Below are 26,923 nucleotides of genomic sequence, written 5' to 3' on the forward strand. Positions count from 1 at the left end.
AGTCACTTATCACGCCCAACAAGCATTACATATTGTGCTTCACTCTGTGTGCTATACTTCCTACAACCAGCAACACAGGAGGTGTGTTTTGCTCGGCATCACCACAAACATGTCAGTAAAACATGTTCCTGTCACCTTAGCATGGCTGCACCATCACTGGCAGATGGGAGTCTCTTAGCTCCACTGTAATCTCAGGGGACCACTGTTGTGTGGAATACAGCAGTGACCAAAATACCATTCTACAGCACAAGACTGTAATGCGTTCTCAGGAAAGGAGGACTATGGTGGAAGGAAAAGAGAGGGAGCAAAAGGAGCAAAGCGAATGCAGAGTCTTGGCCACCTCGCAGCAGGGGCCGGGGACCACGATGACAAAAGTGAACTGCCAAGCTATGGAAGGTGAACCTGAGGTCTTGAGCTCTCCTACTTCATCCCGAGTCTGGGAGGAGTTACTGGAAACTTAATCGGCCATGGTGTTTCGAGGTGGGGCTTTGGATTAGACAGGGTCATCAGATGGAGCCCCAGGAGCAAATCCTGCTGGCTTTATAAGAAGAGTGAGAGAGAGAACAGAAGGCGCATGCGATGTTCCCTGTCTCACGTCGTGTGATGCTTTGCACTGCCTTGGACCTCTGGCAGCAAAGCATCCTCAGATGTCAGCCCTCGGCTGTGGGCCAGAGCTGGGAACCAACACAAACCCCTCTCCCTTCTAAGTTCCCCAGCCTTGGGTATTTTGTTATAGTAGTAGAAAACGGGGTAACACTGTGAGTGAATGTGCTCGTCCTTTAACGTTTCAATCTAGGTCACCACTCTTCTTTGCCAATTTGTCTTGCTTCCATGACACGCCAAAGCCGTGAATATTCCGTGTATATTCTGTGACTCCATTCCCACTCCATGTGGCTTTGCTGACTTCGGCAGGCTCCCTTGAGAGCCTCCTCCATGCTGAGACCACCAGAGCCTTTCTAAACATTCATATCCTCTCCTGAAAATGCCCATGGGGCCTCCCGCGTGCCACTGGGTGAAGACCGAATTCTTTTTTTTTTTTTTTTTTTTTTTTGACAGGCAGAGTGGACAGTGAGAGAGAGAGAAAGGTCTTCCTTTGCCGTTGGTTCACCCTCCAATGGCCGCCGAGGCCAGCGCGCTGCAGCCCGTGCACCGCGCTGATCCGATGGCAGGAGCCAGGTACTTCTCCTGGTCTCCCATGGGGTGCAGGGCCCAAGGACTTGGGCCATCCTCCACTGCACTCCCGGGCCACAGCAGAGAGCTGGCCTGGAAGAGGGGCAACCAGGACAGAATCCGGAGCCCCGACCGGGACTAGAATCCGGTGTGCCGGCGCTGCAAGGCGGAGGATTAGCCTAGTGAGCCACGGCGCCGGCCTGCAGACCGAATTCTTGAGCCCGGTGTTCAGGGCGCTTCACTGCCTGCCTCCAGCTGAGCCCTGCAAGCTCATTTCCTCCTCTCTGCTTCGGGAGCCTGGGTAGATCCCACAGTCTCAGCCACAGAGGTTGCCTTGCATTCCCGGTGCCTGCCACCGCTGTCGGCACGCAGCAGCCATTCAGAACGTGTTTCTGAAGGGTGAACGTGGCTTCCGACGCCCAGCAGCACAGCCCTTGGGCACTCCCCTCCGAACCGTGCCCACTGGATCTTCCTGAGTGCTGGCCCCAAACGCGTTCTTACTGCTCTGAGGACCCAATCTCTGGACGCTATTAGCTAAGGCCTCCCAGTCGTCTCTACCCCTTCCAGCTCTCCTAAGCAGGGGCTGGCCACAGCCTCTCGGGGATAAACTCCCCTTGGGCTCTTCCTTGGGCTTCATATTTCCCTCTCCCAGTCCTCCTATGCTTGCACTGTAGAAGGTCAGATTTGTAAAAAGAAAAAAAAATGTCATGGCATTCAAATTCCCCACCGTTGGCTTCTCCATGCAGCTCCTGTCATCCTGCCACGAGCCCCAGACCTCCCTCCCCATAGAAAGACGGCCTTCTGGGCGCTCATCACTGTGAAGGCAGCTTGAACAAAGTGAACATCACAACTTAATTCCACTCCAGTCCCCCTGGCCCCAGCCAGGCTGGGAGCACGCAGGCCTCACTCACACGTTCTGCCTTGGCTTCAGGGGAAGATGTGTGGAGATGCTGGGAAGGCCAGAGTGGAAGCCGCGGGAAGGTGGAGAGGGGCGTGGGCACGGTGCTTGTTCACCTCATGACGACCCCTCAGGGACTCTGGGGCAAGTGCCTTCCCTAGAGGCACATGGTATGGACCAGGCTAACGCGGACGGCTTTGGGGAGCCAGTGGCTCTTGCCGATCGCCTGGAATACCTCTATCAACAAACCCACACCTATCACAAGTCCAGACCTGCGCTAGCCTGGGCTGGCAGGTGCAAGGGTATACACCAGGGGGCAATCCTCACTCCGGGACTATACCATCTCGAGTGAAGATATCACTTCAGAAATCATGAGCCCATGAGTGGCACAATGGGCATGACTGCAGGAGAGGACAGACCAGTGGAATACCCAGGGTGTGTTTGAGCTGGGGTGTTCCTGGGTTGGGGGACACCAAGCTAGCTGGGAGCAAAGAAGGGGCCTGCATGTAGGGACGGTGCCTGCCTGGTGTGGGCCTTGAATGTGCCCAGGCTGCTGCAGGTTGGTTTGTACAGCAGTCACAACTGTTTAATTCTCTTCTTTCATCCTGCCTCACTGACCTCCAAGTAGCTGTAGGGTCGCTCTAAGATACCACTGTCATCGTCAGTTCCAACCTGAGACTCCACTTATTTACAATCCCTGAGCCCATAGCAACAGGAATAAAAAGGAAAGGGAAAATTTGGAAGTTATCTCCAGGGGGGAATAAAAGCAGATGTGAAGGTGCATTTGGGAGGTAAAGGAGTAGATAAAACAGATCACTGCCTCTTTTATGCCTGAGTACTTAGTACATTTGCCAACCAAAATATTCCAACTGCTTATTTTATGTAGCTGTTTGCTATCTCACTTAACTCTAAGTCCTTTGAGAATTAGGGGTATGTTGGGTTTCTTTCTATCCCCAGTATTTAGCGCAGCACTGATATCAATGGACAACTATCAACACACATGTATGAAATGAATGCTTGAAGAAACAAATGAATAATTGATAACCCTGAAAAAATGATGATACAGCCAAGAGACTTGGAAATCAGGGAGGAGAGCCAGGGCCGTGTAACAGAGAACCTGTGGCTCGTTTCAACACACAGCAGAAGGAACTCCAGAGAGACCAAGAGTATCTAAAGATGCATTTGGCTTTACCAGGAGGTGACAAGGACAGGGATAAAGACAGCTGCCACTGATCGCATGTCCATCTCCCAACCTCGCCATAGCCCAGAGACGCGGGATCAGCGCCCCCTCATTTCACGAGTGAGAAAGCTGAGGGAGTCTCAGAGGTCCCATAATTGTCCAAGCCACGGAGTGGAGACAGCCTTCACAACCCAGCCTCGCCTGATTCTACATCAGGTCCTGCCTGACCGACAGCAAACCCGCAGGCCCTCCATTCTCACCCCGGGGTCGTGTTGCTCTCGTTACTTTAATGGCCTCCTCCCTCAGACTTCCTCTTCTGGAGACCAGCCCATCTCCAGGCAGAGAAGTCACCAGAATGCCTTTTCTGGACTTGCTGCTGCTGCCTCTTCAGCCCATGCTGGAGGAAATGGGGGTGGGGGGGCGGAGCAGGGGGTGGACCTTGACACCCGCCACGTCCCCTGGGAGCCTGCTCTTCCTCAGCCTCCTCCCTTCTACCGCTCTCTGGGGCAGGCAAGGGTTAACCTTGCCTGGAGAAAGGTTTGGCCTTTGCCGAGCTCCAAGCAGTTCACTCTCAACCCGTGGTCTGTCTGTCCGTTGTGAGTATCCTTGCTTCCCTGGGAGCCTGGGCAGTGCAGTATCAGCTTGACCTCCAGAGGGCTGGACCCTGAGGCCAGCCAGAAAGGTCCTCTAAGCTTATCATGACCGGGAACACACGATACCAAGGTGCACTAGAGCCAACCTGGCTGCCAGTGCTGTGGGCCCGTTATCTCCACACATCCCTGCTGAGGACTGAGGGCTGACCGCACACTCTGCTGGGAGAGGCAATAGGAAAATGTGCACCTGAAATGCTCCCAGGCCTGCCCCAGGCACCTTTGCCCATGGCCAACTTTCACCCATATTCTTTGGCAGTCATAAAGTACAGCTGTGAACGAGAAGGCTGTGCTGAGTTCAGGGAGTCCTTCTAGAGAATGAAACCAGGAGGGGTCCCAGGGACCCCAGAACTGCAGTCTTGATGGCGCCTGTGGCTCCTGCCTGCTCCCTCTTTGTGACCTTTTGCTTCAGATCTCTGCCCAGCTCTCTACATGTCCCTTTGCACCTGCTCCAACTTAACATTGCTCAAGGGACAACACGTGTGGCATCTAGGAATGAGCCTCGTCATGCCCAAGGCCAGTCCTGGCTCATTAAGAGCCCCGGACCGAGCACTCGGCTCTTGGCTCCCCAAGGACAGAGGGTCAGAGAGTGGCCCACCGGCACTGAACAGCTGCCAGGTAGAGGAGACACCAAAACGGGCCAGGAACTGGAAGCCAGCTGATGCCTAAGCCACTCTCAAATCCTCGAGGGCTGATTTTTTGATGTGTCCATGTTTGGGATGCTTTGAGTTTGAAGCAATGACAGCATTTTCAAGTGAAAACATCCCTGTGGATGCCCACAGACAGGGCTGCATGGACAGATGTGGGTGTGCCCGGGCAGCGGGAGGCCGCAGGGAGTGCAGAGAGTTGGGAGTCCAGGAAACACACCAGTTGTGCTGCTTCTCGTCGCACAGCTTTTCCAGAACTTGCTGGGGGAAGCTTCCCCTTTCCTCCCTGCCAACGTCTCTTCCCTACCTGGCACCAAAGGGCCTAGCCTGCAAGTCGCAATCCTGAAAGCTATGTGAGGATGCTAATTGCTGCATCTGACCTCCCTTCAGATAACAAGGGACTCGCTCTCCCTAATTAGCCCTAGCTCTGCTAGACCAGCAAAGCCAAATGTTTATTATGGGATGAATGCACTTACTGTAAATTTTGACATATGCTGGGGAAAGATGTTGGATAAATAAGACTTTGGAGGCATGGGTTGTTTCAATAATGAATACCCACTACTGTGGGTGACAAGGGGGAAGAGGGAAGAGGCAGACCAGAAGCAAAGGGTCCTGGAGCAGGGCTCAGAGCCTGGGGACAGAACTGGGGTCAGGAGGGAGGCAGGGGGAGGTGACCTGGGGACATGGGTGGGGAGAGCGTGCCCAGCAACCAGATGCCTCTTCTTGTGCCAAAACTCCCTCCCATCCCCAGCTCATCCCCGTCCACAGTCCCTTAAGAAACTGACAAATGGTTGGGGAGACAAAGTCAGAGGGAGGGCCTGGAGGGAAGTCACTTCCCCCCACCCCCACTTGCAGGCTTTGAAGGCAGTTCCCATTCCCACAGACCCTGCGTTCACAGCTGCTATCTTGCTTCTTCCCAGGGAGAGCCTCTGGGACTGATCTTGTGTCTGGGCTTCCAGGGCGGGGCCAAGATACTCCCAGGAAATCCCTCCACCCCATCTGAATCCCCTGTCCAGCCTGCTGAGCCACTGAGCAAGGGAGTGCCCTGGTTGGTGGTTCTGCTTATCAAACATCTCTGCCTGATGGAGCAGACCACACGGTGCGAAAGGAAGATGCCCACCGCGGGCTGAGGCAAGGACCTGCCCAGCCGCTGTGTGGCCTGCAAAAATCCAGTGTCTTTCTGTTCCTCTGGTTCCATCTGATCAAGGAGAGGGACACCCTTCCCTCCCACTGAATGGGAGTTTGTTGAACAAGGATATTAGAGGGAGAGGCAGAGGGAGGCACAGGAACTGTGTAGAGAGCCAGGCCATGTTCCAGGTGCACACCTCGGCTGCCGGCCCTCCACAAACAGGTGTGCTTGCAACCCTCAGCTCAGCCTCTCTTCAGAACAGACCAGGTGATGCTTACGTAGTGAGCAAGCCCAAACCTCAAAGTCATAGGCACAGCAGAGGTCAATGCCCATCCCCAGTACACCGACCCAGTGCTGCTCCGCATGGTCACTCAGGCCCCAGGCTCTGGAGTTCGCTGAGTCAGCAAGGAGACAGCTGAAGGCCGCCCATCGGCTCATTCTGAGCTTCTGCCTGAGCTGCTCACACCTCCGGGGCCAGCCTCAGTAACGGAGCCCTTCTCAGCATGAAAGAACCGCGGCTCCCACAGAGAACTCTGGGAGCAGGCTGTGTCGGGGGGACGGAGGGAAGTGGCATTCCTGGCACTGCCTCTGAGCTTCCCCTGCCTCCCTCCTGAACACCTGCGCGACCCAGAGTCAGTGTTCCCCTCCCTGGCCATACAGCTGCCATACAGCCTAGACAGCTCCCTCACTTACAGACAGGGAAACTGAGGCTGAGGGTGCCTGGGACTGGCCTGGTTGCACAGGCAGCCCCTGTCTCCAGCGCGCTGTGGCCCTCCCTGGTCTCCCTGGGTGTGCCTGGGCTCCTGCTCCCCTGCCATTTCTATTCCATTATGCCGCCTCCCTTCCTTTGCAGAAACTTCCAAATGTCACTCTTTCTTCGGTTCCTCAGCTCCTCGGAGCCCTCCTGGCTTTGCCCCCTCCCTGGAGCAGGCTCTTTCTCCCCTCCTACAGGGCGCACTGACCTTTTCCTCCTCTTGAGGAACAAAGCACAGCCCGGCGTGTTCCTAACGGGCATTAGCTTTGCAAGTCCCAGTAATTGCTCCGTCCTTATTACCCAATGTGGGGCCAGACTTGGCCGGGGGGGCCCTGCCCTCCCCCTCACTTGCTACTGTCGGGCTAACGAAGTGACCAATTAATAAGCACTGTAGAACCCCGAAAGGGTGGCCCTCTCTCTCCCTGGCCTGAATTCCAGGTCCCTTTGTTCTCCCATGAGAATCTGTCCTCTGGGCCCTGGCCACAATGGGGACTGTTCCCAAACCAGACCCTGTGAGAAGCTGACCTACTCCAGCCACGGTCACAAGAGCCTGTCACTCAACTCCTTGGCTTGGGAGACATGGGAGCAACAAGGATCCCTGCCTCTCAGGAATAATAACAAAACTACTCCCACACCATTGCCCATTGCCGCTGTGTTATGTAATTCCCACGGGGCCCTCCGCTCATTCATGAATTCAAACAAACGTGGACTGGGTAGTTCTGATGTGTCGAGGCTGGCCAGCGCGGCCAGGCTTGACCTTACACCTGGACAAAAGGGACCTGCACTCTTTTCCGAGTTCTTCTCTGGCATCCGGCACCTGCTGGAGCTGGCAACACTGAGCGGGCAGGGAAGTGTGAGCCCCACATGAGTCTCATCTGTTTCTCCCCACCTCACCCCAGACACACACTCACACACACACACACACACACACACACACAAGTTGACCAGATGGCTGAAAATGACTGGTGCCTATGGATGCTCCCTCCATAGGTTGCTCCCTCTCACCGCGGCAACAGTGCCTTCTGGGAGGCCCGATGAAATGCAGCCACAGCTGACATCTGGTGACTCAAACTGTTCACATAGACAGATACCCCAAAGAAAAGTGTCCCAGGAGCCCGCATTGAGGGAAAAGTGGGCTAAGATGCCACCTGGGGCACCCGCATCCCATAATAGAACGCTGATTCCAGTCCTGGCTGCTCGATTCATTTGCAGTTTCCTGCTAATGTGCCTTAGAAAGCAACAGAGCTCAGGTGGCCTGAGCATCTGGACTCCTGCCACTGACCTGGGAGACCCGGATGGAGCTCTAGGCTCCTGGCCTCAGCCTGGCCCCGCCCTGGCCATTGCAGCCGCTTGGAGAGTGAAGCAACTGGCGAAAGCTCGCTCTCTCTCTCTCTCTCTCTCTCTCCTCTCTCTCCCCTTCTCATTCTGTAGCTCTGCCTTTCAAATAAATAAATAAGTCTTTTTTAAGAAGTTCATGGCAAATACATATTTAAAAAAAAGATAAATTGTCCATAGGGGCAACTTTGTCACTAGAGACATGCCTGGACCCCAAGGCAGCCACAGGCACAAACACTAATGGGATGAGGACCAGGATGGAGTAAAGTACCTGAGCCTCCACAACAGAGGACTTGATGCACTGTGTGAGGCGGGCGCCATGTTCAGCTCCAATCTACAAATGAAGAAACTGAGGCACAAAGGTTGCCCAGCAGGACCCCTGCCCCATAGTCTACCGCAAATAGAACCAGAGACAGCCTGAGGAGCCGGCCTCCCTCAGGTCTCATTAAGTGTAGGACTTGCCCTGACTACTCAGGCCAAAGGAGAGAAACGGGCAATTATGAGAACAATTTTTAGTTACAAATGAGAGAAAACGAGCATGAATTGATTCAAGCAAAAAGAAAGCAATTAATTGGCTCTTACGAGGTCCTGAAGTGTTTATCCTCAGATGAGGCTTGATCCACGTCCTCAGATAGTGTTCCCAGGAGTCAGTGCCCTCGCACTGTCATGTTTTACGGTTGGAGCTTACGTCACATACAGTGACATGTGCAGATCCTAGGAGCACTGTTCACGGAATTTCTACACAGCACATTGGCACCCAGATAAGACCCAGAATTTCCACATCCCGTGGAGTGTCCTCGGGCCCCACGGCAGACAGCTAGCCCGAAGGGTAGCCGTGTGCCGACTTCCCTCACCGCGATCGGTCTCCTACCCTGCCTGTGTTTCCACGGGCTCTGACAGCAGCGGGATCTCGCAAGCTGACTTGCTCACAAGCTTCCTGCTGTAACAGGCGCCTGTTTTTTCCTTGCCATGTAGCATTCCATTCCATGCATGCATCAAATTACCACCGATGAACACACTGCTTCCAGTTTTGACTAATAAGAGGGAAGTCACTGGGAGCAGCTTTGTTCACGTCTTCCGATGGACAGAAGCTGGGCACGTCCTCACATGCCTAGGACTAGCTAGCTGCTGGAACTAGAGTGTGTGTGGGTCTGGCCTCAGTGGGATTTCCAACAAGTTTTCTGAAGCAGTTACACCAGTTTATACCCCCAGCAACATTTTCAAATTGGATTTTTCTCTCCTTTGCTTACTGATTGGTGGGAGATTTTTGAATATTCTGAATTTAATAGTCTTGATCGAATGTATGAGTTGCAAATATCTTAACCCAATCTGTAGCTGGCTTCTTCTCTCTCTTGATGGTGGATTTTTATACGTTCTGAATTTAATAAAATCCAATGTAACAGTCACAAGAGGACCGTAAGAGGTTTACGGGAGGGTAAGTATTTAGCCTAGCAGTTAAGCCGGTTGCGGTGCCCGCATCTCACATCAGAGTGCCTGGGCTCAAGTAATGACTCCGGAACCCAAGTCCAGCTTCCTAGGGCACAGCCTGGGAGACAGCAGTGATGGCTACGTGACTGAGTCCCTGCCGCTGACAGGGAGAGACCTGCGTTGCATTCCCAGCTCCCAGCGTAGGCCTGGCCACGTCCTCACTGCTACAGGCCAGGAGTGTGGAGTGAACCAGTGGGTGGGAGCTCACTCTCCCTCTATCTTTCTGCCTTTTAAATAAATAGTTTTTTAAAAGTTCATGAGGCAGGCCAGCGCCGTGGCTCACTAGGCTAATCCTCCGCCTGCGGCACCGGTACCCTGGGTTCTAGTCCCGGTTGGGGCTCCGGATTCTGTCCCGGTTGTTCCTCTTCCAGGCCAGCTCTCTAGAACCCAGCACTGGCATCCCATATGAGCACTGGGTTCTAGTCTCGGCTGCTCCTCTTCCAGTCCAGCTCTCTGCTGTGGCCCGGCAAGGCAGTGGAGGATGGACCACGTGCCTGGGCCCTGCACCCACATGGGAGACCAGGAGAAGCACCTGATTCCTGGCTTCGGATCGGTGCAGCGCTGACTATAGCGGCTATTTGGGGGGTGAACCAACGGAAGGAAGACCTTTCTCTCTGTCTCTCTGACTGTCTAACTCTGCCTGCCAAAAAAAAAAGTTCATGGGGCAATAGAACTAAAATATTTTTATCTTGGTACAAAAATAATGTGAAATCCGTGCATACAAGTATTTTGTGTTTAGTTGTGTGTGTGTGTGTGTGTGAACACATGGGCATGAGCATGTTCATCTTACTGAAGAAAACTCAGACTATCCTAAAATCATGAATATATTCTTGGTTTCCTCTTAAAATGATTGTTTCAGCTTCCATACTTAGATCTACTATCCTTCATACATTCATTTCTAAGGTCAAGATTCACTTTTTTCACATGCATATCCAATTCACCCAATACTATCTATGAAAAAAGTGCCTCATTTCCCCTACTGAGCTGCAGTAGAGCTTTATGGTAAACCAGGTGACTGTGTATGTGTGCCGCCTGCTCTTTCTCCTTATTGGTCACTAGTGTGGCCACTCTGTGTGGTGCAGGGTAGCCCAGCGTGGCCCTGAGCAATACAGCAGTCCCGGATGAAGACAATGCCTCTCTCTCAGCAGCAGCCCCAGCCTTGCACTTGGTACTTCATGGAAACCCTGAATCTGTCATTATGGCCAAGCGCTGACCGGCCAATGCTTGGTCGTGCGTCTATCCTGAAGGTGGGGTGGAAGGTGGGGAGAGGGACTCTATCCAAACCTCTGGCTTGGGATGGAAAGGTGTGGCTCTTCCAGGGAAATGGGATGCTATGGTGAAAGGAAGAGGAAATGCGTGCTGGGGCGAACAAACCAGAGCTAGACAGACCCTGTGACTTCCAAGCTGTCACTGTCCTGCAGAGGCACCACAAGGCACTCCTGGGCAGCCCTGCACATGGCACAGAGCTGCTTTTAGGATCTGAGCCCACCCCCGCAGATGACAGGTGAGAGGCGGGAAACCTGAGGAGTGGCCAGCAGGACTAGGTCTTTGGGGTTATCGAGGTGACCTCAGCCAGCACTGGGCACCTCCAAGGCACCCCTGCCAGGCTCCCCAGGGCAGGTGGGGCTGCAGTTTCACGCCACGCCTCATGTCCCCAGGTGTGACTTCCAGTGAGCACCGCTCCACTGGGGACTAGTGACACGGAGAGTCTTGCAGGGAAGCTGCCATTTCCAACAGGCACCAGTCCGTCGTTTCTGGCAGGAAATGGATCTTTGCTGGGTAATCAAAGTCAGACCCCTCACTTCCCCCACCCAGAGGAGCCCCTCCACCATCCACCAGGACCGCACCCTGCTCAGACCGCCCTCCGCAGGCAAAGTCCAAGCCAGGCTCCCTGCCATGGCTGCGGCGCCTGCCTGCTGGGAGCCATCCAGCTCTCCAGGGAAGGACAGGGAAGTGGGAGGGGCGAGGTCACGCGAGGGAGGTCCTCACCTGGCAGCCAGTGCAGGGGAAATAAAGCAACGATGTCAGAGGTTTAATCAACCTTCCAAGACTTCACAGTGTTTGGACAGAAGTGTGTGAATAATATTCATTTGGATTGGCACCTGTGCACGCCACTGAAAGGAAAATAGCATTTTGTCGCAGCTGTGATGGGAGCAAGCAGTCTGGGGAAGACAGGTTGCACATCTCCTGGAAGCCGAGGGTGGATTTTTTCCCCTTCGGTTTCCTGCTCCGTGTGACCCTGTGACTCCTTGAAAATCCAGTGGCTCAGAGTCAATGCCTGACATTCCTTTTTCTGCTTCTGCAGACAGAGAGACAAGAAGAACATCCCTGGCAAGGACATTCAGCCCGGGGAGTGAGCAGCCCGGCTCTGCTGGATGGCCTTGGACAAGTGGGATTATGTCTCCGGGCCTTGGTTCCCCAGATGCAAGGCATAGAGAGCCTGCCTGTGCTTCGGCAATGCTGGTCTGGTGAAAGGCTCCCAGGAGAGGAGCAGCCCTGATGGTCAAGAGGGTGGCGCCTTCCCGTCCTAAGGGAAGCCTACAGTCGTTCCGTCCCATCAGAGGGCCCAGTGCTTCCATGGGAGTGCGACTTCGCCCAGCTGCAGCCTGATTTCGCCTCGGGACAGCCTCTCCTCCTCGGGAGATGCTCAGCGCCCTAAGCGCAGGCGGTGCCGCAAGCTGGGACCTGTCAACATTTGCGCCTGGCCGCTGGCCCAGCTCCCCAGACACAACAGGCTCCCAGACCTCACCCACGTTGCCCCCATCCCCCCAAATCCTGTCTCCCAGGGACTCCCCAGCAAGAGAGTAAAGTCCTCCCGATTTCTTGGAGACCCCCACGGCAGCCAGTGCGGAGAACTGCTCGCTCTCCTTCTTCCCAGAGCCTTCCCCCACCCTCCCATCCACACACCTCCGTCCGCTCCAGCCCCGCTGCCCTGTTGAAAACCTTCCCCTCTGCTCTCTTCCCCGTCTCCCAAGCCAGCTGTGCCCAGGGAGCAAGCCGCCCTCCTCCTCACAGGCAGCCTTCTCAGCCTTTCTAAGTCACACTTTCGAGTCCACTGCCACCAAGCATTTCCCAAACACACCTTGCACCGTGGCCCTGGGATCCCCTACCTGCCGAGAGGTCAGACAGCTGGGGACACCATAGCCATAGCCAGGCCATTACACCGGCACACGGGGTATACAAAGCAGAGCCGGTGAAGGTGCAAGTGGGGGGACCCTGGACAGCAGCTGGGAGCCTTGAGAGCCCCGTCAATGCCAACAGCATGAGGCTACTTCAGCAGAGTTGAAATCTATGCTGATCTTGGTACAAAAAATATTGAAATCCACACACATTTCCCATGAATTTTTCACAGATCCTTCGTTCATATGATTTTTACAACACAATAAACCTTTTTTGGTAGATTTTATTTTATTTTTTCAAGAGGCAAAGTGACAGAGACAGATCTTCCATCTGCTGGTTCACTCTCCAAATGCCTACAATGGCCAGGGGAAGGCCAGGCCAAAACTAGGAGCTTGGAACTCCATCCAGGTCTCCTGCATGGTTGGCAGGAACCCAAGTATTTGGGCCATCTTCCTCTGCCTTCCCAGGCACAATAACAGGAAGCAGAATCAAAGAATCAAAGTGGGACAACCGGGACACAATCCAGCCCTGTTATGGGATGCTAACATCACAGGTAGTGGCTTGACACCAGCCCCCACAATAAATTTTAACTCCATTTTCTACAGACAATTTGAAGTACCATCACATAGTGTGTTAGCTATTTGCAATAATAGTTAGATGTTAGTGTCCAATATTAAATACTAGTATCTTTATTATACTACCATATACCACACACACTATATAAATATATAATAGCATCTATATGTCGTATGTTATACCATAGGTAGTATTAGAGTACTTCAAAAAGTTCACAGAGGGAGTGGACATTTAGCCTATCAGTGAAGACACCTGCATCCACATCAACGTGCTAGAGTTTTATTCCTGGCTCCGCTTCTCACTCCGGCTTCCCCCCAGTGCAGACCTGAGAGGCAGCAGTGATGGCTCAGGTGATTGGGTTCTTGCCACCCACACCGGAAACCTGGATGGCGCTCCTGGCTCCTGACTTGGACCTTGGCCCACTCAGCCACTGTGGGAATTTGGGGAGTGAACCAATGATTGGGAGACCTGTGTGTGTGTGTGTGTGTGTGTGTGAGTGTATCTCTCTCTCTACCCTACCCCATCTCTCAGATAATGATAAATTCATGGAAAATTGAATTAAAAGATGTTTATTTTGGTGCACAAATTCCCTAGTATAGTTTTTTTTTCATAATATGCATTTTGCATGGAATTTTAAAAGACCACTCATATGTATGGATTTCAAAATTCTTTGCACTAAAATAAATTTGTCCTTTAATTCCATTTTACACAAACTGCCTTTTTTATTTATTCATTTTTTTTGGACAGGCAGAGAGATGGAAAGGGAGACCCATAGATTAAAATTGCTCCTGTCCACTGATTCACACCCAAACAGCAAGTTCAGAGTAAGAAATTCAATCAGGTCTCCCATGTGGGTGGCCGAGACCCGCCCACTTGATCCATCATGACTGCTTCCTGTGAATTAGCAGGAAGCTGGAGTCAGAAGTGGAGCTGAGACTGAACCCAGGCACCACCTTATGTTATGTGGGCCTCCCAATCCACGTCCTAACCGCTACACCAAACACCTGTCCCCAGTTTCCATGAATTTTTAGGGACCATCATATCTATAATATAGTTAGTGTCTATTATGCTTTTAGATAATATAGCATATTGGTTATTAACATCTACATAGAGCATTGGTGGGGAACCTTTTTTCCCAAGGGTTATTTGGATATTTGTAACATCATCTGTAGTCCATGCACAATTATCAACTTAAAACTTAGCCTGATGAAGATTTGTTCAATTTCCAGTCCCACCTGCAGTAGCCCCAGCAGGGCCAGGTCAAATGATTCCGTGGGCCTCCCACGCCCCACGCCCATGGGCCTGGTGTTGCCCATCTTTGATCTCAACAGAGATCTACACTGGGAGAGCCAGGTTAGAAACTCTAACCAAAAAGAACAAGAGGAAGCTCTACAGGTATTAAAAATAGCTTCAAACAACATAACTAAAATAGCTCATTAGTGGTACAGGAAGGGAGACAGTGCAATGGAAAACAACATGACCAGGACTAGGTCTGAATACAAAAAAATAATTTAACCTGAGATAGAGGTAGCATTGCAAATTAACAGAGTGATAGAGGGCTTGATACATGTGAGAGGGCAGTCGTGTGCTCTCTCGAATGGCGGTCACCAGCTACCAGGACCTCCCATTCATTGGAAATGGGGTCAGTTCAAAATGTACCCTGGATTTTGAAGATGTTGTATGAAAAAACTGTTAAATAATTCATTAATAATTTTTATATCAACTACATTTTAAAAAATATTTTAGATATAGTGAGTTAAATAATATTACTATAGGGGCCGGCACTGGGGCACAGCGGGTTAAAGCTTTGGCCTTAAGCACCGGCATCCCATATGGGCGCCGGTTCTAGTCCTGGCTGCTCCTCTTCCAATCCAGCTCTCTGCGGTGGCCAGTAGAAGCAGTAGAAGATGGTCAAAGTCTGTGGGCCCCTGTACTCACGTGGGAGACCAGGAAGAAGCTCCTGGCTCCTGGCTCCTGGCTTCAGATAGGTTAGCTCCGGCCAATGCAGCCATCTGGGGAGTGAATCAGTGGATGGAAGACCTCTCTCTTAGTCTCTACCTGTCTCTGTAACTCTGTCTTTCAAATAGATAAAAAATAAATCTTTAAAAAATAATAATAACATTACTATAATTACTTATTTTTCTTTTATTAGTGTGGCCAATAGAAATTTTTAAATTTCACTGGTAAAAAGAACATTGGATTCTTGTTTCCTTATACCAAAAATAAAATCCAAATAAATCAATGGTAAAATATGATGCCCTGGGAGAAAATGTGGCTTATTTAAATTTTATCATTTTATTTTGTGATCCAAGAGTAGGGAAGATGTTTGAAAACATGACAAAATTCAACAGCTATTTTTAAAATATTAATAAAAAGTAAAATTGGTACACAAAAAGACTTTTAATAATGTAAAAAGACAAATTTAATAGAAAAATGCAGCATGTAATGGGAAATAAGAAAAAAAACTCCCCACAAACTTTCCAACAAAAAAAGAAAACAATTAACAACCTTATAGAGTTAGCAAAGGACATAAATTATTCTTAAGAATCAAGGAGGGCTGGCGCTGTGGCTCAGCAGGTTAAAGCCCTGGCCTGAAGCACCAGCATCCCATATGGGCACCGGTTCGAGTCCCGGCTGCTCCACTTCTGATCCAGCTCTCTGCTGTGGCCTGGGAAAGCAATAAAAGATGGCCCAGGTCCTTGGGCCCCTGTACCTGTGTGGGAGACCCAGGGGAGGCTCTTGGCTCCTGACTTCAGACCGGCACATCTCCAACTGTTGTAGCCTCTCGTCTCTTTTTAACTCTGACTTTCAAATAAATAAGTAAGTCTTTAAAAAGAAAGAATCAAGGAATTAAAAGTAATTAATACACATATATAAAAATTCCAACCAGACAATTAAAACCACAAAACTTTAAAAAAAAAAAACAGGGCACCATTTTTCTTTTATCAAATTGGCAAAGCTTTTCAGATTGCATTGGTGGCAGGAAACCAGTCCTCTCTTGGTGAGGGTATAAATGTGTACTGCCTCTTTAAAAGGCAGCTTCAGCAACAAACCATCACAATTGCAAATGCACCTGTTCTTTGGCCCAGGAATTTCAGCTACAAGTACACTGTGTACGAAGACACAAGTAAGTGCACAAGAATAATAGAGAACTTAGTGCTGTAAGGCCAAGGCCAGCCAGCCAACCTAGACACCTCCATCCACAGGGACCGGGGAAGTAAAGTTGATACCGCCACACCATGGGATACTATGCAGCAGTACAGAGATCTGCGTACATTGCTGTGGAAACAGCTCCAATCTGTAGAGTTAATTGTTTCTTCATTTGAGAGACAGAGACACAGAGCCTCCATCCTCCGTATCTCTCCAAACGCCCACGACAGGCGGGACTGGGTTGATGCTGAAGCTGGCTGCTAGGAACCCAATCCGAGCTTCTCACATAGAAACCCCGTCACTTAAGCGATCATTGCTGTCTTCCAGGGCCCATCTTAGCAGAAAGCTAGAGCCAGGAGCCAGAGTTGGATACTAAACCCAGGTACTCCGTGATGGGATGAAGGCTCACCAGGCTAAAACCACCCCCTCCCATCTGTATATTGAGTGAGATGAGCAATTTATGAAAACATTTAGATATTGTGTAATTCTATAGAAAACGGTATCAATTTCATAAATACATGTTGTAATCATATAAAATGTGTCTGGAAGGATTAATAATTTATTGGTGGTAGATACTTCTCAGGGGTGAAAAATCCAAACATAGTGAAGGAAATTGCTCAATTTCTGTTTTTATCCTTTTGTGCTACTTGAACTCCTTTTGTTAAAACAACATATTTTGAAAAAATGCTCAACCTCACTAATCATGAGGGAAATGCAAATCAAAACTACAATGAGATGCCACTTCACACTCACTAGGATGGATACTATCAAAAAAATAAACATAAATTAACAGGTTGGTGGGATGTGAAGAAATTAGAAATTACGCACTATCGGCCGGAATGCAAAACAATAAAGCCACCATGGAAAACAATATGGAGGAGACTCAAAAACTTAGCAATCAGTCCACCATGTGATCCAGCAATTCCACTCCTGGATTTGTGCCAGAAAGAATTGAAATCAAAGTCTTCAAGAGATATTTGTATTCCCATGTCCATCGCAGCACTATTCACAAGAGCTAAAACATGAAAGCAACTCAGGCGTCCAATGACACTTGAATAGATAGACGAAATGTAGTCCCAGCCCATGGTGGAATTGTAATGAGGCAGAAAACTGTCGTATGATGCAACAGAGACATCGTGCTAAGTGAAATAAGCCACAAAGAAGACAAATACTGAACAGTCCAACTATATGAGCTAGAACAGTCCAGATCATAGAGAAAGCAAAACAGGTGTTGCCAGGAACCGGCGGCAGCATGGAACAGGAATGGGTAGAAATCCAGTTTTACAAAAGGAAGAGAGGCAGAGGGACAGTGGTGATGGCCGTGCCACCTTGGGAATGGACGTCACACAGTGGACAGCACACTTAAAAATGGTGAGAGAGCACATCTTATGTTTTGAGCATTTTACCACAATAAAAAATTTAAAACCCATATTCATCTACGACATATGGCTTTTAAAAGAGTTTAAAATTGTCTGTTCTTATTTATTTCTGAGAAGGAGGTTTTTCGGTTACTTAATAAATCCCTCTGAAACTGAGCCTCAGAGTGTTCGATAGGGCCCAGGACTCTGCAGGTCAGGAGTCGGGGACTGGGGGAGGGCTTACTGGGGCTGTACTTGGCCGCTGCCATGGGAGGTGTGTGTCAGAGCTGCAGCCACCGAAGGCTACCTTGGCTGGGGGCTCCCAGACGTGGCAGCTGGTGGCCGCGTGGCTGGGCGGTGGCTGGGGCGACTCAGCAGCAGGACAGGCCCGGGCCCATTGGCTCTTCTACCCAGTGGCCAGGCTCCCCCACACAAGGAGTGTTCTGGGGCTGGCCTCTGGCTAAGTTGCCCCTTGGGACACTAAAATCCTCTGTCAGAACGCCTGGGTTTGAGTGCGGGCTCTACTTCTGACTCCAGCTTCCTGCTAGGGCCCACCCTGGGAGGTAACAGGTGGTCTCTGCCGTCCACAGGGGAGACTCGGATTGCGTTCCCACTCCCAGCTTCAGCCTGGCCCAGCTCTGACTGTTGGGGGCATTTAGGGAGTGAACCAGTAGACAGGAGATTCTCTCTCTCCCCCTCCCCTCACAGTCTTTCCTATGCCTTTCAAATAAATTAAATAAATAAATATTAAAAAAGAAAACAAGTACCCCAGAAGTTGCAAACACTTCTCCCGTCCGGCCGTGAAAGCCACAGGGCAGTCACAGCCCCTGCTGTGCCCGCATCTTGGATCTGTCGCCACCACCACCACCACTGCCACCCACTGCCATGAGTGTTACAGAAGTATGTGGCCTTAAAAAAAGGGGGTTCATTTATTTATTTGAAAGGCAGAGTGATGCGGGAGGGACAGGCGAGCAGAGACAGAGAGACAGACCGAGGGAGGCAGGGATCTTCCATCCACTGGTTTACTTCCCAGATGTGCCCAACAGCCAGGGCCAGGACAGGAGCCCAAAACTCCATTTGGGTCTCCCACACTGGTGGCAGGGACCCAAGCGCCTGGGCCATCATCTTCTGCCTCCTGAGGTTCATAAACAGAAAGCTGGTTCGGAAGAAGGGAGTAGCCAGGACTTAAAGCAGTTGCCCCGTATGGATGCAGGCATCTCAAAGGCTGCTTAACCTGCCCTCCCGTACCACAGTGCCCTCCCCATGGAGCGGGCTTTAACGCCTCCGCAGACACCAAGGGGCCAGCGTAACAGAACTTGGCAGAGGTCAGCAGGAGACCAGGGCTCCCTCTGAGCCTGCGCTCATTCTGAACGGACCCCCGACCTCCCGTCCACGCCATTCTCCACCCCCAGCAGCCTTAGCGCTGTCTCAGCCCCTTGTCCGGAACGGTCCCCTTGGAGCAAATCTCGGAGTGCTCCCTGGAGGTGTCGTCTGTACAGGCTCCAGGACAGGAGCTTCCCGTTGTCATCAACTCAGGAGGCCAACGGAGGGAAGCTGGGGGCTGTCTCCTCTGTGGGCTCTTGGAGAGGGCTCAATTACCCAGCCCGCCACCTCGTTGTCCCCACTCCCTCCCGGCGCCGTCTCTGCTCGCCCCTCTTCTCCTCCCTCTTCAGGAGCGTTGGCAGAAATTGTCAGGGAGTTGATCAGATTTATTCAATTTAGACCTAACAGACCTGGGACTCCTATTTCTCCTTCAGGTTCATAAGGTTTTTGATTCCATTTACAGGTTTATTCATTTATCAGATATTCGTTTCAATTCACTTTAAACACCAGGCGCAGGGAGACGAGTTCAGGAGAGAGGCTCATCATTCTTTGCTCAGGCTCCTTCCTGGCCCCATTGCCATGTGGGCTGTGGAATCTGCCTGAAGTGTTTAAAGGGACAGGACACTGCATAGCCTGGGCAAGGTGGGATCGACCCCCAAGCGTGCTTCTCTCCTGGATGGCTCAAGCACCTGGGGAGAACCCTGGGAGCCTCCAAGGAGAAGCAGTAGGCAAAGGAGTAGCTACTGAGGGCTCCTTGACCCTAACAGGAGAAGCCCTCCACCCTACAGAGTCACCTGCCCCAGGCCAGAAGCCCCTCCCAACCAGGTAGCCCTCTCACATCTGTCCCACCTTCCTGCAGTGACTTAAGTCCATTTCATCCCCACTTGCCATCTGTCTATCATCCTGAGAGAGGAACACGCTGTCAGTTATTTAGAAAGCATTGTTTGGGGCCCGCACTGTGGCGTAGCGGGTAAAGCCGCCACCTGCAGTGCTGGCATCCCATATGGGCGCCGGTTTGAGTCCTGGTTGCTCCACTTCTGATCCAGCTCTCTGCTATGGCCTGGGAAAGCAGTAGAAGATGGCCCAAGTGCTTGGACCCCTGCACTCATGAGGGAGACCTGGAAGAAGCTCCTGGCTCCTGGCTTTGGATCAGCCCAGTTCTAGCCATTGTGGTCATCTGAGGAGTGAACCAGCAGATGAAAGACATCTCTCCCTCTCTCTCTGCCTCTCTGTAATTCTGCCTTTCAAATAAATAAAGAAAATCTTTACAAAAAAAAAAAAAAAAGAAAGAAAGAATTATTTGGGCAGCAGCATTGTGGCGTAGTAGGTAAAACCGCTGCCTGTGTCGTCCTCATCCCACATGGACACTGCTATGTAGGACTCCCAGGTGAAGCTCCTGGCTTCTGACTTCAGTCTGGCCCAGCTCTGGCCATTGCAGCCATCTGGGAAGTGAGCTCGTAGATGGAAGAGCGCACTCTCGCACTCTCTCTCTTTCTCACTCTGTGTGTGTGTGTGTATGTATGTAACTCTGCCTTTCAAATAAATATTTTTTTAAAAAAAAAGCAAGAATTACTAAGCTCCTCACGTCTCGCTACTCTTATGAATTTTCCCAGAAAAGATCTCCCAGCTTCTGCAACGTCCCTCCGATGGGCACGCTTTTTCCTCCCCTCCTAATCTCCCTCTACTAAAAGACAGGAAGGGGGGCCGGTACTGCGGCGCAGTGGGTTAACGCCCTGGCCTGAAGCACCGGCATCTCATATGGGCGCTGGTCCTAGTCCTGGCTGCTCCTCTTCCAATCAGGCTCTCTGCTATGGCCTGGGAAAGCAGTAGAGGATGGTCCAAGTCCTTGGGTCCCTGCACCCATGTGGGGGACCCAGAAGAAGCTCCTGGCTCCTGACTTCACATGGGCCCAGCTCCAGCCATTGCAGCCATTTGGGCAGTGAACCAGCAGATGAAAGACCTCTTTCTGTGTATGTCTCTACCACTCTCTGTGACTGCCTTGCAAATAAATAAAAATAAATCTTAAAAAAAAAAAAAAGAACAAGAAGGGACCCTACTGAACCCCGTCCCTGGTATGTGGCCTGAGCGCAACCCATCACACACTCCATCTTTGCAGGCAAAGCAAAGAGAGAGGCAGCCCAGGACCCCCAGCCCTGGGGACAGGGGTGTAGGGAAGAGGTGTCCAGTGCCTGTGGCACAGCCACACAGCCCCACGTGGCTGCAGGGTTTGTTTTGAGTAGACGTCTGCCAACAGCAGTGACAGTCCTTCCTGCTTCTCCCTCTAAAAACACCTGGGTACCTAAAATCAGGGTGTCCCTGACATCTCTCCCAACGTTCCCCTATCTGCTTACTTCACCCAGAGCCAGTCCTACCTGCTTGCCACCAAGAACTTACCCTTGATCCAGGACACGGGAGGTTCCTAGGACCTGAGCAAGTAGGTGACAGGTTACTCCAGAAGTGCCCCCTGACAGCCCCGCCCCACCTGGTACAGGTGCTGGAGGCCAGCCCCTCACTAACGGGCAGACCCAGTGTTAACCCTGGAGCTGGTCCAGCTGCTGGTGGCTTGGCACTGCGACCTCACTCGCAAGGGGCCTCAGGTTTTGTGACAAGGTGACACGCTCCGAAAGGAAATGGTTACAGGGCTTCCTCCTTCGGCCCTCATACACACTCACCTCACACATCCTCTGAGCACTTGCACACACATCGTTCTTAGAGCAGGGAGAGGACAAAGCCCATGCCCAGGGAACAGCTCGAGGGAGGTGGACAGGGCCCGCCTCCTGCTACTACTGTCTGATGTGGCCCCTGGTGAGCGCCTTGCTCAGCCCGGGGCTTCCTGGCTGGAAGGCAGAGAGAGAGAGGGGTCCTCGCTCACCCTTGCTGTGTGTGAGGACAGGCTGGGATGGGGCACCACGCTGTCCCCAGCACCATGTTCAGTGGACTCTGCCCACAGCCAACCTGCCTCGGCCCCCAGGGCTCCGCTGCAGAAAGCGGATGTCCTTGGAGAGGCCGCTGTGAAATGCAAACAATGGCTCCGGCTTGCTGAACTTCTTACAGAAATAGAGAAGACACAGACTTTTTTTTTCTTCTTGTCCAGGTGGGCCCCCAAAGCACTGCAATGTGACTGTCTCTGCAGAGGGGAGAGGGAGCTGCACCCCACAGAGGCAACACCTCCGAAAACAGAGAGGGCACACCCAGTCCGAATCTGGAGGGCCCTCTGGGTCTCCCACTAATGGACTTTGTGCACATAACCCAGTCATTTAACCTCCCCGGCCCTCGGTCTATGCAGCTGGGGAATCGGCACAGCGGGTTTGCTGTCCGCCCTCCTCCGGAGCGGGAGGAGGGGCGGCTCCGGCAGCCGCCGTTCCTTTGTCTCTGAAACCCTCCTGGCTTCTCGGGTGCCTTGCTCTGCGGTGCTCGCTCTGCATGCGTGTGTCTACCCAGATCCTGCCTCGATCTAAAGAGATGGGAAGTGCCTCGTATATTCAATAAATGTGTGCGATGAATGAATCAATTAATGGGCTAATGGATGTGAAAGTGCTTTAAAAAGTATAAGATGAAAGAGATTTTTACTATCAGAAGAGTGACCCAGAAAGGCTGAGTGGCTTTCCGGCAGCTGGGACTCTCCTGGGACCCTGGGCCTGAGGAGGGCTGGTGTATCCTAGGACAGGTGCTGGGCCAATTGACCCGTGAAGGTGACGCCCCTCCCTGTGGCTGTGCAGAGGGATTCCAGTTTCCAGAGGTTTCAGGTGCAGTGCCAGGGCTCCTGGGCGGGGCCCACTCAGCCTCCAGACGGGATCTAAGCAGCTCCCCACATCTGCCCCAGGAGGCCCTGCCATGCCCAGGTGTCATCTCCCACTGCCTTGTCCTTTCGCTTCTTCTGAGAGCCAAGTCCCACATGGAGGCTCAGCTCCCAGGGCCTGGCGGCTGGACTGCAGGGGTGTGGGTGTGGGGGTGGTGGGGTCTGCACACAAGGCCCACACTGCAGGGCAGCTCCCTGGGGCTGGTGTAGTGTCCAGCCTGGTCAGTGCAACCCTGCGCCGCAGCGGGGTACCGCACATGGCTTTGCAGATATTGTGCCTCAAGCCGGCTCCCCCTCGGAGCTCTCTCACTGTGAGACGAAGCTGCCGCGGGTGGCCGTGAAAAGATGGCACACCAAGGGGAGTTTCCTCACCCCCTGAGGCCCCGGTGCCAGACGCCACACCCTCCTCCTCCTCTCACACTCCGCTGCTGTCAGAAATTCCAGACGTTTCTCTCTGGATGGGTTCACAGTGTCTCCACGATTGAAATGGGCGACATCCCCAGACACCTGCTCCCATAGCTGGTGGGGTGAAGCCAGCACTTGGGAAAGGAGGAGGGGCTCATGGAGAGAACGCTGCTGCACGAAGCTCTGTCCCCATCGAGACAGGTGCCTGCCTGTGCACACACGAGCCGGCATGCTTGTACTGTACGTGTGCGAGAATGTGCGTGTGCATATGTCTGTGCGTGTGCATGCGTGTGTGTGTGAGTGAGACAGAAACACACATCCCTCCCGGTACAGGGATCCAGCTCTGTCTTACAGCTCTGTGTCTTGTTATTGCGGTTCAGCCAGAGCCCAATCATTACCACCAGCTGGAGACATCATTTGGTGTCATTTGGCTTTGCAGAGCTTCTACTAGTGAGGAAACCCAGGAGGAAGGAATTGTCTTGGAAAAAAAAACAGGAGTGAGAGAGAAACAGAAAGCAGAGAAGGCAGAGGGAGGGAAGGGACTGTAGGCCTCTGGAGGAGAGGCAGACAGGGAAATACGTGGAGGGGCACTGCAGGTAAACTGAGGCAGGCCTGAGGCCGCGGGTTAGGAGATGAGGGGACCTTAGGACACAGTAGGGCCTTTAATTATTATATTTCAATCAAAAAACTTAATACAATAATAGAAACCAAAACATGAGAATTTCTACTGTCTTTTGAGTGACCTGAAGTACCATCTTCCCACGTCACATTTCACACCATGGCAAACTTACTGGTTTTAGGGGGAAAAAGGTTCTCCAGAACTTAGGAGCAGGGTTGCCGAGAGCACTCCCTCAAAGAAGATTCTGGATTCCATATTTGGCTTTGCTAAGGACCCACCTCTGTGTGTGGGGCTTGGAGCGGTGAGGGTGGGGAACACCACGGGGGCTCCCTACCCTGCAGGCAGGCTCTGTCTGGCACGGTCGTGAGCCTCCTATTAAGGAGCTCCAGGCTTCGGGGCACTGGGTGCCCTCCACACCCTCCAGCCACCACCCCTCAGCACCCTCCCAGTTCTATGAACAGTGGCTTGAGTCAGGCCAATGGCAGAGAGTGGGTGACAGGATGGTTGGATGGAGGATGCACAGGCAGGAAACAGGTGCAGTGGCCCCTCTGATGTATCGTGGAATCAGGGCCGGAGCCAGCACCTTCATGGCTAAGCCCCTCCTGCCTTTGTAAACTCTCAACCTCACTAACTTAGCCCTAACTGCTAGAATGCATAAGCCTTAGTTAGCTGAGGGTGACGACTCTTAGGATCGCTCTTTACCTCAGTGATAGCTGACGTCCGCAAATCTCAATCATGGAGCTGGACATGGTCTTTTTTTTTGACAGGCAGAGTGGACAGTGAGAGAGACAGAGAGAAAGGTCTTCCTTTTCCATTGGTTCACCCTCCAATGGCCGCCGCAGCCAGCGCGCTGCAGCCTGCATACCACGCTGATCCGAAGCCAGGAGCCAGGTGCTTCTCCTGGTCTCCCATGCAGGTGCAGGGCCCAAGCACTTGGGCCATCCTCCACTGCACTCCCGGGCCACAGCAGAAAGCTGGCCTGGAAGAGGGGCAACCGGGACAGAATCTGTTGCCCCGACCGGGACTAGAACCCGGGGTGCCGGCACCACAGGCGGAGGATTAGCCTATTGAGCTGCGGCACCGGCCTGGACATGGTCTTTTTTAACATTTGCCACGCAGTTAAGTCTGTTCTCGATTTCCTGGTCCTTTTCATTTAGAGTAATGTGGAATACAGTGCTGCATGAAGAGGGAAGCTCCTTGAAAATACAGCAGCAGGGATTAAGTACAAACAGGAAGAACCAAGGTGCCTAAGCCATGGTTTGTACACAATTAGTGCCCTCTAAATGTTGAATAAATGAGTAAGTGTAGCTTGAAAGAGTAATCAAGAAAGCACAGAACACCACACACTCACACACTCACATACACATACTCTCACACTCTCACACATGTACAGACACTCTCACACTCACACACATGTACACATACTCTCACACATGTACACACACTCACACACACGGACACATACTCTCACACGTGTACACATACTCTCACACAAACACTCACATACTCACATTCACACTTGTACACTCACACTCGCACACTCACACACACACATTTCCTCATATTTTAAACATGCTGGTGCTACTACACATGAGCGAGCTGCATGCTTGGTTCCTCAGACCAGCTGCACGGGTTTGGGGGTGGCGGGGAGAGGTTCTCAATGGACGCGGGGATCCCCTAGCCCAAAGCCACACCACCACCACCGCAATCTTGATGCTACGGTGTGACTCATGGACTTATATTTTCTAAGCAGTATTTCAGGGGGTTCTGATGCACATCTGAGTTGGGACACCTTGGGCTGGCAGCTTCAGCACCATGTTAGAGCAGTGCCGGGATGTTTGGGCCACCTGGCAAAGCTGATATCGCTGTGAAAGTGTCAGCTTTGGGCAGAAGCTCTGGGCTCGCACCTGGCAGCCAACTGTGCGTTCTGAAGCCAGGTACTTCCCCTTCCCGGACTGGTGACTGTCTTACACAGACTGACGCAGAAGAAGGGCCCTTCCATCACACAAGCCCAGGTTTTCGTAACAAATTAGTGCGGACAAAATCAAGAGGAGATCAAGAGCTCATTGCAGATGTCCCCAGGAGAATGAGGGCCCCCTGCCTGGGCACTCAGCTGCCCCTGCCCAGGTGCAGAAGAGGGTCAGGCAGATGCGGGCGCCCAGACGCAGGCCTGCACAGCTGTGTCACCTTGACAGCCGCCTGGAAGGCGAGAGGACCAAGCCCAGAACCAGGCTCCCTGCCCTTTGGACCGTCGCCGGGGTCTCCCAGAAACAGCACGGAGGGGAAGCTCTAAATCACGTGCGGATTACAGTCGTTCTGTTTGCCTTTTTCCGCAGCAGATCCGATGATTTAAATTAGGTCTCGATTCTTGTTTAAATTATAGTTTACTGTTCTGCACCCCGCTCAGAAGTGAATTACCTTAAGCAGCGGTATTAATAACATGGTTATAATTAAGCCTCATTACTGCAGGCAGTTTGCTGAAACAAATTGCTTCTTCATTATTATTATAGCACCTTTGGTAAAAAGACATTTCCCCAGAATGCGACCTTGATGCTTTATATAGTAAAAGCCGAGATATGATAGAGATGTAAGGATGAATTAGCATCTTTTGCCTTCTCTATCCGGCTCATTAGAAGAAAAGGAACGCGAGTCAAATCCAAACAGCCTTGATGGCAATTTTAATCTGTATGAAATGGATAATGAATAGTTTTGAACTTTCTGCGACATTTTTGTAATGGTGTTTTATTTATACGATGCTACTATTAAAATGAATAAATAAGTAAAGAAATACAAGATAAGGTGCAGAGACAAGAAAAACCAGGAAGGTCTCACTAGACAGCCAATGGCACTGAACTTGAGTTTGTTATCATCCATTGGTTTTGAAAGCATGTGGCTCAGAGCCTGTTACACGGGGCGGTGGGGGGACGGGGGCGGTGTCTTTCCATTCATTCTAATTCTGCTGCCCTACTCTGGCCTGGAGGCCTTGCAAAGAAAGGGGCCTGGAAGGAACAACCTGGAAACTTCCCAATACGTGGAGCCTCAGGACTTCTCCAAGGGCCCCGTCTGTCCGCTCCCTCCCAGCCCCAGCCCAGGTGAGTCCTGTCCGTCCGGAGAAGGGAAGCACAGGGTTGGGCTTGGCGTGGTCATTCCCTGGTGCGCTTATTAATTACTCTTTCTCATGATAATTAAGGCTCTGAAAACTAATTTTGTTTGGTGATTTACTCCTTTTTCTGTAATTAGATGTGGTGATTACAATGTGTTTCATATCACATTATGAGTTTTCTTAGAGGCTCTTGGGACTTGGGCATTCACACCCTGGGAG

The sequence above is a fragment of the Oryctolagus cuniculus genome, chromosome 1 (genome assembly GCF_051225735.1).
Source record: "Oryctolagus cuniculus isolate XC-2025 breed Fujian yellow rabbit chromosome 1, ASM5122573v1, whole genome shotgun sequence".
In the NCBI taxonomy this organism is placed as follows: domain Eukaryota; kingdom Metazoa; phylum Chordata; class Mammalia; order Lagomorpha; family Leporidae; genus Oryctolagus; species Oryctolagus cuniculus.